Genomic DNA, 11,175 nt, shown 5'->3' with positions numbered 1-11,175 from the left:
GGATAACAGCAGACTGACTGCTCGTAAAATTTACGACAGGTCTGGACCACTCGTAAATTTTGTTCGTATCTGAAAAAAATCTTAGAATACGAAAACATTGTTGAATGCCACAAATTCTCCTAAATCACTCGTACGCACAACTTAAGAACAAATCTGTGCGTACGAACGGTTCTTGCATGAGGCCCATTCTGTCCTTGAGGTGAGATTACAGTCACTACTTTCCTTTCAAAAGAAAACTATGCCACTATTACATAATAAAAAAGTAGTATAATATGGGAAAGTAGCCTTAGGGAAATATTTGGTCAAGGGGAAATGGCAGAGAGATGGAGTGATAGGAACGGCAGAGGAGATATGGAAACGATGAAGCTGATAAGAGGCTCATTGTTCGGCTCTATATTTGGCACTCGGGTTTTCTTCCTTGATACTTTATCTCTAACAGTGGAGAAATTTTCTGTGCTGGTCTTCATCCTACTGAAATTTGTCACTGACATCCTTGTCTATGTATTTATGCCACCTCTGTACTTCTTTAGTCGTCATAGCAACATTAGATTACCTGGCATACAGGTGGTTTTCAGTCAGGTTGATGTACAATGAGCCAAGGTCTTTGTTTTCAGGAAGAAATATTCATTAATTTGACCTTACTGATTAAACAATAGGAGACTCAGTTTTCTCAGTGTCTCTTGCCTCATTAGATGTAGCTTCATCTTGACTTAACTTGTTTAGGTATTTTATTTTATTTTATTCACATTTAGAGGTATCACACAATAAGGTGCAAAATCAGAAGTCATTTTCCCTGATAAAAGTTACGATGCTACTTGTGTATTTTATGATTGGGTATAACTTAGAATTAAAGTTTCAAGATGGCTTTATAAATTTTTACAGTTTCAGAAAAATGTTTTTACTCACTGGAAACACATATGGCATTCACCATGCTTCAAAATGTTTGCGACTAATGAGGCTAAATCCTCCCAGGCAGTGCTGATGAGTGTTTGTGTTATAGATTCTAAAAGTGTCAGTTTCTCCCGTCTTTTGAAATATCTTTACCCTAAAATGTTTTCTCTAAAAGATTCATATTCAGGGACATTTGGATATTCAGAAAAGGTCAATGTGTGAAGACAGCATTGCATGTAAAACATTCTAGAGTCAGAAGATGAAAAGACTAAGAATTTTAATCTGTTTAAAGCCACCACAAAAAAATAATGTTTCTCAAAAACACAACAGTTGACTTTAAAGGGTGCTGTGCTAGGGCAAAGATCACACAAATGCAGGCAACTAATTAAATCCCTTTGAAAAAAATTAAAGTTATTATCAGAACATAAAAGCTTCAAAACAACCTTTTAGAAGCAAGAGTTTTTTTCTGGTCTTGGCTAATGTATTAGAAATATTAAAGTTTGTTTCTTTCCAGTGTTAAGGCCCTTTCACAATATAACCTTTTAGACAACTTATGCCAACTTATTAAAATTGTGTTAAACTAGCTGGAATATGCTAGAGATAGAATAAGAAATCAATTGGAAGTCTCATTTAGACGAGTTAAATAACCTATGTTTAACATATGAATAACTTATCCATAACTTGTCTCTAGTTTATACGTGACTTTGTCAAGTGTATTATGGCGTTTCTGACTTTTGCAGAGCTAGTGCACGATATTAGTGTAAATTATGCTAAACCTATGCATGCATGACATGTTGGAGCATATTGTAACAATCTTGTGACATCAGATCATCAGAGCGATCTTCAGTTTATGCCAGCATGTGGGAAAACATCTTCATGTCTCTAAAATGTCATAGTGTGACAGGGTATTTAGGTATAAGTAATCTTTTATTTAATCAGAAAACAGCTTTCAACAAAACAACACCTTTCATTTAATGAAAAAAATAATAGTAAAATAATGTAGTTCTGGTTTCTATGGAATATTTTAAATGACTGTGTTTTAGCATTTGTCTTATCTAATTAAGCTCAGAAGAATTGTATATTTTTTGCACAAGAGTAAAATCTGAATTTCTTTGTCTACTTTTCTGTAAAGGGTAGATAGAGTTCAAGAAGCTAAATTAGTTTGTTTCAATAAAAATATAATATTGCCTTGAAATTTGTGGGGTAAAGTGTAAAGAAGTTTTATTGTTAGTTTTCCCAGAACTAGCCTAATAGCATATGAATATAGGAACCGGAGAGACACAAACTGAATACACCTCAGAGGGACTCAGGAGGTGTTGGAGAGGTGAGGACATAGATGGACAGATGGACGGACAGAAAGTGACTCCTGAAGAGAGCTGCTAATCCCAAACTAAAGTAGATTATTGTGGCATACTGGTCCTACCTGCCTGTCTGTCCAGAGGAAATGGAGCTTCCATAAGCTGTTAAGTTGCTGCGGGATAAGAAAATGCTGGCTCGGTGTCACTCAGCCTCCGACTCGTCTTCAACAGGTCTGTCAACACAAACGTATCACTTAACCTGCTCTGCTGAGTCCTGCTGCCTAACAAGCTCTGATCATCTGACTGGATACTGTACACTTTTTACCTACAGAACCGTTGAGTTATAAATAGCTGGTGTTTATGTTAAAGGAATGTAAAACCTGCAATAGTTTCTTTATTGGTAAAAATCTTAATTTTTGACAGAATTCTCATTTTTTATAAAAAAATATTTTAGACATCAATTTAAGACAGTAGATTGTAAATTTTATAGACTACATGTCCCCTCCTCTTATTCAAGAAGATCAGCAATCATTGTAATTATAGCTAAACTTATAAAATACTTTTGAGCATGCAGCAGCAAAGTAAGCACTGTGGAACAAAGTCAACAGAAAAATCTTATCTGAGATGTACCCTTTTTTAAACCAAGAGCAATGTCCTACCTGTTCGTCAGTATGGAGGGGGCGGGACTTAAACAACCTGAGGTACTGGGACCAGCCTTTAGAGAATCTGATCTTTTACATGGTTCTCAATGACGTCCTCATCCGGGATTTTTTTTACCCTCCACACCCTGTTCATGGGCTTGCATTTAGCTTGTAGTGATAAAACCAGTATGGGAAAAACACAAAAGCAAGGGAGAAAAAAATACAAAAAGACCACTGAACGATGCAGACGAGCATGACTAGGATCATAATACTTTGTATTTAAAACATGCCTTTCAGGACACCCATGGATCTACTRAATAATAAATCTAAATCAAGGTATTTAGCTTTATTGAAAGTAGCGATCCTTACGAGCTGCTGAAGTCTGCAGAGCCGACACAGAGGCTGTGTTGACATGACTGTGTGACTTTCTCTGATATTATTAGTAACTATATCTTACATACTCCAAATGAGTGCATACTGCACAATACTGAGCTWTTTGTGATTATAATCTGATACTGTCAGTGTATCCTACGTTCGTGTTTACAAGGGTAGATTGCATAATATTCAAAACACTTTGATGTTCATAGTGCGCAACCTTTTCCTTTTTTAAAGGTAATTAACGTACTATGCGGTCACTAACCAGGGTAGGAGTGATCTAAACACTCTGGAATCCCAAGGAGGGTGAAATCTTTGTGGTTGATTATCGCCAGCCTAAAAAACAAGTTTCTTTGCAGACAGTTCTACTTCTCCTTGGTGTTTTTTTGCCATCAGGATTTTTTTTAAAGAGCATTTCTCTGCCAAACGAGCAGCACAGTTTTGTAACTTCAACACAAACTTGGTCTGTGACTGCTAAAACAAATTAGAATAGAAACATACTACATAAACAAACTAGACTGTATACATTTCTGTGCTGTAGACTATCCCCTCTTCCGCATTCGTGCCCATGAATATGGTGATTTGATCACATGATCTGCAGGTCGCCACATCATTTGAGAACCATCTATTCTGACTTCAACTTCCAAGGTCTGGTTAGACACCAGATATATGCACTTTATGGTCAACAATTTTTATACTTTTAGATCTCGACATGCTGCAAGTGTGTGTGCAGTGGACTTTTTGTTCTTTCTTCTGGTTATCACACTGTAAAAAATACATTTACATTTACATATACATTTTTTTCTAAGTAATGCCAAGCTGCAAAAAAAGGATACAGAAAATATCATAGGTACTGTATAATGTACTTTTTTGTTGCCTTTTAAAATAGTAAAAATATCAGAAAAAAATAGAAAATAGTCAAACTTCTTTTTTCTTTTCTTTTGTTAATTCACATTAATTTCTTTTATTAATTTTGTTCTGCTTTGATTAAAGTTGAACCTCCTCTTCTATCTTTTAATGATCTTTTGTTGGCTCTGTTTTGTCACAAACACTGACAGATTAATTATCACTTTCTTGTCTGTCACTCATGATCGAGTTTTAAGATTTTGTCATGCTACTTTTCCTTCTCATTGAAGAACCTTATCATGAAGATGAGTTGCTGGTTTCAAACAGATCAGTTTTAAAGGAAAATAGATGCTGTCTGCATTCAGTCAGAAAATGTGTTAGCGACATGTTACTTTTCTAATAGCATAATGTCCTCTGTCTTGCTACACATTATGCAGATATAATTACTGAGTGGAATGAATGAAAACAAGTGACAATCCAAACCTAATTGTGGGAAAACAGACCAGTGTTTGGACCTTAGTAGAGTTGTTGTCACTCAGTTTGACAACACAWCTAGAGCATGATGCCCTGATGACATGGTTAATATGAGCCTCTTTGTTTAGTGTGACATTGGCTAAGTAGAAACCTTTGGATGTGATGGGAACATTATGTTGTTTTGTCACACTGATTTAATGACCTACCTCAGCCAGGTTTTTTAAATAAACATTGCAAAGATGAACAGCAAAGCATTTAAAAAAATAAACATCCCATATTTCAAATGTAAAACCTGAAATTTGTTTGTGTGCATGAACAGTTTGTTTTGAATGCTTGGCTTATCAGTAAATGTCAACTCAATTCATCTGACCTTTCACCTTTGGCTCTGGCCTCAACATGTTCATACCGAGTAAAGACATGTCAACATACTGTAGATACAGCACACAAAGCTGTGTGTGTTGGAGCTCTGCAGGATTTCTGTCTAAAATAAAATTTTTATTTTTATTCATAAAAAGGTTATTCTGAGCACTGAAACGGCTTATTAAACACAATTTTTTTGTCCAAACCATAGAGTCCAATTCAATGGACCTGGGTTTCATCATCTACATTATATTCTTGGATATTAAAAAGAAAAGAATGRAAGTCTTGGACCAGAAACGTCCAGCTTCCAAAGAGGTAAGCAATTGTTTTGTTGAAAGAGTGGTTTTACTTGCACAAAAAGTGGCTAAAACAGATCCTGTTAGGAGAGAGATGACAAAAATCTAATTCAAGCAAGTAGTTTTAGTTTAAAGTGTAAAAGTTTAAGAAAAACTAAAGGGAAGCTTTTTTCCCATTGATATGTTTGAGTGTTTACAAGTTGTAGACTTTTTTGCTGAGTATATATCAAGACGTTGACTTAAAAAAATCCTAATGAGCCCAATTTTTCATATGCTTCAGTATTGTTATATGAAATATAAAATCATATTTTAGGAATTAATATCTGTAAATAAGAAAATGTGTGACATTGACAACAATAAGAGAAAAATGGTAACTTCAGTAATRGTCCTCCAATTAATATTTGATTGTATGTCTGTATGAAACCAACTTTTCTCATGTTTTGAAGTCATGACTCAAATCATACAATATTATTCAATTGATAAAGCAACTGTGAAAAAAATATACATTTTCATTAACTGTGAGCCTGAAGTAGGCGTGTGAGATGCAGGCACAAAGGCTAACTGATGTGTCCACACTTGACTTTGTTTTGTGTACAGTCCTACTGCTGCATCTTCAGTTATTGATCCAAAGGGAAAAATAGTTTCTCACAATATGATGTAGTGGAAGATCTTGTCAACAGTTTTTAAACCTAGAATACCACCAGCCTTAGAAAATGAGAGCTTTTGCTCTGCACAGTTTGATGTTGGGGACCTCTGTGGGAGGTTGTATAGTGGAACAGGACAGGAATGTTTCAACTTCTGTACCAGACTTATAATGCTCAAAGATGTTCACTTTATTATCTAAAGAAAAAAATCACAGGTTTGATGATGGCATGGCATTATATTTTAACCCGATGGTTTGAAATGACTGTAAAAATAAAGTTTTTTTATCAACTACATTTCTATAGCTCTTTTAAACCTTCAGATAAATAATTCTATATAAGTATAAAACTTATACTTCTTTATAAACATCTGGGTCGCCATCCGGTTTGCTTTGCTTAATAAGGCTAAATTTGTGTGTCTTTATACACTTCAGTTTTTAACTTTTCATGTCAAAACTTCCAAGAATGTACTTTTTTCTGCATTGCAGTATTATCAGAGAACAATTTTCTCAATGCATAAAAATGTGAAAATGCTTTGTGAGAGCATTGTAATTGCCTGAGTCTGACAGTCAGTGCGTGACAGTATAAAGCACTGTAGCAATTGTCTCTACCTGCTTGTTTATAGAGGATAAGAGCAGATGCATTCATCATCTGACACATTCAGACTCACACTGGCCCTATATTCTTGTAGAAACAGACATATAAATTTGATTTATATAGGTTTGTGAATTTGGGAGCTTTAATAGGTTCAAACAAAAAAATATATTATCCTTTCATGTTTGCATTAACTGAACATGTCTGTGGAAATGGGACTTCCCTGCCTGTTTAATGCCATGCACAAACTCAGCTGTCATGTCAGCACTGATGTCCCAGCTGTAATGTAATCAGCTCTTTAGATGGACTGTCCTTTGTTAAGATTCACAGCACATGTCGTCTATGTCCATTTAATTTGAAAGACTTGGCCTTTATAAGACATTTAATTGACAGCAGATGCAGCGACGTAATGAGAGTCTACAGTCAGGGGCTGACGCGAGTGATTTCCTTGCACTTGGTGGGACGCAGCCATCCATATATCACAATCTCATCTGTGTTTATATGCAAGTGACTATGTTAATGATTTAGAGTCTTTTGGGGACACCAAGGGGAGCAATTGGCATGTGGCAACGAGAGGTCAGCAGACCAGCAGATGTTAAAGAAGAGGCAGAAGGGGGCCAAAAGAAGGGTGGAATATGAAAGAGGGTGGAAGGGGATTGGTAAGGGAGGTGCTAGATTGATCAACTGAGCAAAGGTGGTGGATAAAGAGGGGATAAATTGATGGAGGAAAAAACTAGACGGAAAATAGTAAAATAGGACTAACATGAAAATGTATAAAGAAGAAATTTAAATATTTTTTGACAGGCATTTAATGATTCTCTGGTTATAACAAGTAAACATGTCCTGTTTTAAAATCAGCATTTTGTAAAACTTCTACTATTCTTTTGTTAAAATTCTGGTTTGAGGTTGCTGCAAAATCTCGCAGGAATGTGAAATGCACAAGCAACTATAAGGAGAGAGAGAGCTGTTCATTGTAGAGAACACGGAGTGCAGACATGATACCTGACGGTTTCAGAGTAATTGTACAGTCTGAAAGAGAGCAAAAACCCTACGAGTGCTGCACAAAGTCAGACTGCGTCTCATTAAATGAGCTTTACTATGGTGAAACAAGCCATGGAAAGGGTGTATAGATGCAGAGAGGGTGGTTTACAGGGGAGGGAAATGAAAGCAGCAGATCGCTGTCTGTCCCTCCTGCTGCCTCCATTTACTGTCATTGATCGTGCAGCCAGTCTGAATTGATGCCTACCTGCTGTACTCAGATGGTCAGTGTCTGTATTGATGTGGCGTAGAAACGGAGTAGCAGAGGAGCAGCACATTTCAGCCGACACTTGAATGCTGGTGCTCTCATATTTCTCCTCCTATAATAAATGCCCTTACAGGCAGAGGGAGTTGGGGAAAGCCCTGTGATGTCAGAACCTTCGGCCACAAGAGGACATCAGTGCAGCTTTTTTTGTCGTGTAAAGTTTGCCATTGTTGTTGGAAACACTTGGAGCGTGTTAAGTCTGAATGTGTCAAACAGGCTCTTCACACTGTGTCAAAACAAATATGTTACTGAATTAAGAAAATTTGTTTATTTCCTTTTGACTTTACCAATCATTTGGTGTGTAAATGTGACACACAAGACTATGTCCACACAAAAACACACGTTTTCCCAAAACATTTTATAGATTGTTCAAAAAATATTCTCTATTCCCAAATAGATTCAAGACTAAAACAATAAAACATTTTTGCACATTCACAAAACATTGTTCCTATACAAATTTTATTCTTGTATTCAAAATTCTGATTATGTACTAAAACTTAATAATGTGTTTGAAGTTGGTTTAATATTGAGAATAAAAAATAGTAAAAAAAAAAACGTACTGTGATTACCATCATGGCTTTTATGTTAAAAGCTTTAGAGGTTCATGATTGCCCTTATTTGGATCCATGATTTAAAAAAAACAAAAACCTAAAAAAAAACATCTGATTGTTTTGGCACAAACAAGCCGGTTTGTTCTTCATCATCACACTTTTATTACATTGTTCAAATTGGCCTTGCTCCTGTCGGGTTTTCCTTTCAGCCATCTGGATTTCTAATGTTTACCATTTTTCAACATCCCCCCTCTTCTCCCTTTTGATTGTCCATATCCTTTACTCTGGTTCAGTCATTTCCTTTCTCCTTTCCTTCTGCTCCCCACTTCCAGCCATCCATCGATCCTGCCTGCTCTCCTGGTGCCTCTCCCTTGGGCGATGTTGACAGTTGGGTGGCTTTGTGTTTGACACGTGTGTTGAAGGGGCACACACATATGCACGAACACGAGCACACACGCAAATGCACACACACACGTCCAGTTTCCATTGTCAGGGAGATGCTCAGCTGTGAGGCCCCTGGCCCTAATGGCCTGTGTGTGGGGTGAAGACAGGACCTCCATTGTCCTGCAGATTAACCATCACACACAAAGGCACACACACATGCATTTCCACAGACCCCCATGGGGTCTCTTTAAGTGTGGATGTGCCTTCAGGCAGAAAATCATGGGGCAATTTTACAGCAGGGTCCAGCAGAAGAGATGGGGGATGTACCACAGGCCGTAGTTTGAAGCTTTAATGTCAAATAGTGTCTTTTGTTTTTATTCAAGATGATAAAAGTGAATCTGAAGCATTTTGTGGTTCTGCACAGTAAGGAGAAATATCCTGCAGCTGAGAATAAGAATTTAGGCAGTGATATATGTGATGTGGAAACTGAAAATTGTGGAGAAATTATGAAAAATACAGTTAATATAAAATTTTGATAGGTTTTCTGATTTTTTTTCCAGTTGTTAGGGTATCAGTATTTTTTAATGCCTTTTTACACACTTTTTAAGAATATTTATAACATACATGTTTTTTAGTTCACCTTCCCAGACCAAAAAGGAGAGTTTGGAAAACACATATTGATTCTCCAACAGTTTTTCTCAAGACTTTAAATTATTGCTGTGCCTGTTTTGTATCAGAAAACTCTTAACTTATTTGTTTTGCCTACTTTGGAAGCCTTGCTCTATAATGTGATACATCTATCCTGACAGGTCGTCGAATTTAACAGGTAAAATGTTGCATACTGTATATACAAACCCTGAAGCGATAAAACGTGTTCTGTTTAAGTTTAAAGATTTTAGTACTTTCTTGCACATTGGCAATTGCATAAGAAAAAAAATCTGATAGTTCTTTTGAAGAAGTTGTGTTACCAACAATATTACCTGTCAGCTCTCTGTATATATTAAAAAAGGATTAAAAATGAATATTTATGCTTAACTTGTGTTTCACAGAAGAGGAATTAATACTATATATTGAATTACACAAAATGTTGACCCTTTTTTACTCAGTGATGTTTGCTCCTGCAACAGTGTGGTAGTTAGGCAACAGTATTTCCTTTGACTACTCCAGCTACTAAAAGTATCCTCCCTGTTAATTGTAGGTGTGTGAGAACAGAAGACAAACTAACCATGAATTACTGTTCCACAACTCCCTTACTGCATGTTACATTTGAATGCCTAAGCTGACATGATGTTATAATATGACTGTTGTACAATGGGACAAGGTTTTTGTGAGGCGGACTTGGTTCTCCTGTGGTGACAACAGTCCTGAGAAAAGGAGGTTCAGACAGGAAGTGAGCTGTCTCAGTCCCGTATTTTCGTGCCTGTAGTCTGTCTCAGCTCTGACTGTACATGCCCATACTGTATGTGTTAATCTGTATGCAGCTCTCATTTGTCTTCGAACTCCTGCTCATGAACATTTTAACTTGTCAAACAGAAATTTGCAAAGACTAAATGTGAGGGGTCTGTGGATTTTTCTTTGTCTCTATGTAAGTGTGGTTTTCTGGCTTTTTCCACTGAAATCAATGTTGTAAGCAAACCTGATTAACATTTGATGTTGATATTTACATACATACAACCCAACAACAGGAAGGAACAGGGCTGAGAGCAATGCAGCAAAAAAAAAAAAAAAAAAAAATCAAGACAATGTCATGTGTTAATTGCAAACATGTAAAGTTGAAAAAAGGAACATGTACACAGACTTTTGGACATTTTACGACAGCTCTATGATATTTTTAGATATGTCGCTGTTCTTTTCACTATATAGGAGAAAGGAGAAGAGGAATAGTTGTCTGGCTTTAGGACAGGGGTAAGAGCTGGGCTAGAAAAGGAACCCACAATTGTAAAACTTACCTCAGTTTAAAAATGTAATTCAGTTCAGTTCAATTCAATTCAATTCAGATGTAAAAGCTGTAGCATTAACTAAAACTGTAACTTCAGTTTTCTTCTTGTTAAAATTCAGGAAATGTAGAGGCATCCAACCCACRTATCATCAAGTAAGGCCTGCATCACACGAAAGATAATCAGGCCGATTTTTGCCCTTCCGACAATCTTAAGGAAGTCCAGATTATCGTGATGGCTCTAAAGATAATCATAGCAAATATTCCCGCCGTGGGTGGTGAGTTAAGAGTGATTYAGTCAGCTCGGAAGGACGTTGAGAACGCTCCGACCTCAAATCGGGGATTTTCAACATGTTTGATTTTTTTTGGCCCGATATCACAGTGTGTGTGGCATTCACCCAAGCTYTCAGCCTGTGATTGAGATGTGTAGCCAATCAGAAAGCAAGGTGACATAAACACGGAGGGGATTACAAAATACAGAACACAAAAAAACGTCATGACTCACCAGAAAGTCTGCTGGATGTTAAAAGTCCTATGGAATTGTTTTTCCTCTGGTAAAAATAGTCCTCAAACGATCAACATTGT

The 11,175-nt window shown here is 36.6% G+C and overlaps 1 protein-coding gene across 1 annotated transcript in view; it reads left to right on the top strand.

Annotated features, from left to right (window-relative positions):
• The first annotated feature begins 5,165 nt into the window (after window positions 1-5,165).
• LOC106524906 (SPRY domain-containing SOCS box protein 4) overlaps window positions 5,166-11,175 on the top strand; it is a 59,921-nt gene continuing 53,911 nt past the window's right edge. Inside the window, exon 1 of the mRNA XM_014018934.1 lies at window positions 5,166-5,200. The gene's annotated coding sequence lies outside the window, so the exon portion shown is untranslated. The remainder of the gene's footprint in view (window positions 5,201-11,175) is intronic.

The sequence above is a fragment of the Austrofundulus limnaeus genome, unplaced genomic scaffold (assembly GCF_001266775.1).
Source record: "Austrofundulus limnaeus strain Quisiro unplaced genomic scaffold, Austrofundulus_limnaeus-1.0 Scaffold206, whole genome shotgun sequence".
NCBI classification, from domain to species: domain Eukaryota; kingdom Metazoa; phylum Chordata; class Actinopteri; order Cyprinodontiformes; family Rivulidae; genus Austrofundulus; species Austrofundulus limnaeus.
Note: the sequence above shows the minus strand (reverse complement) of the source record. Positions and strands in the feature narration are given on the sequence as shown.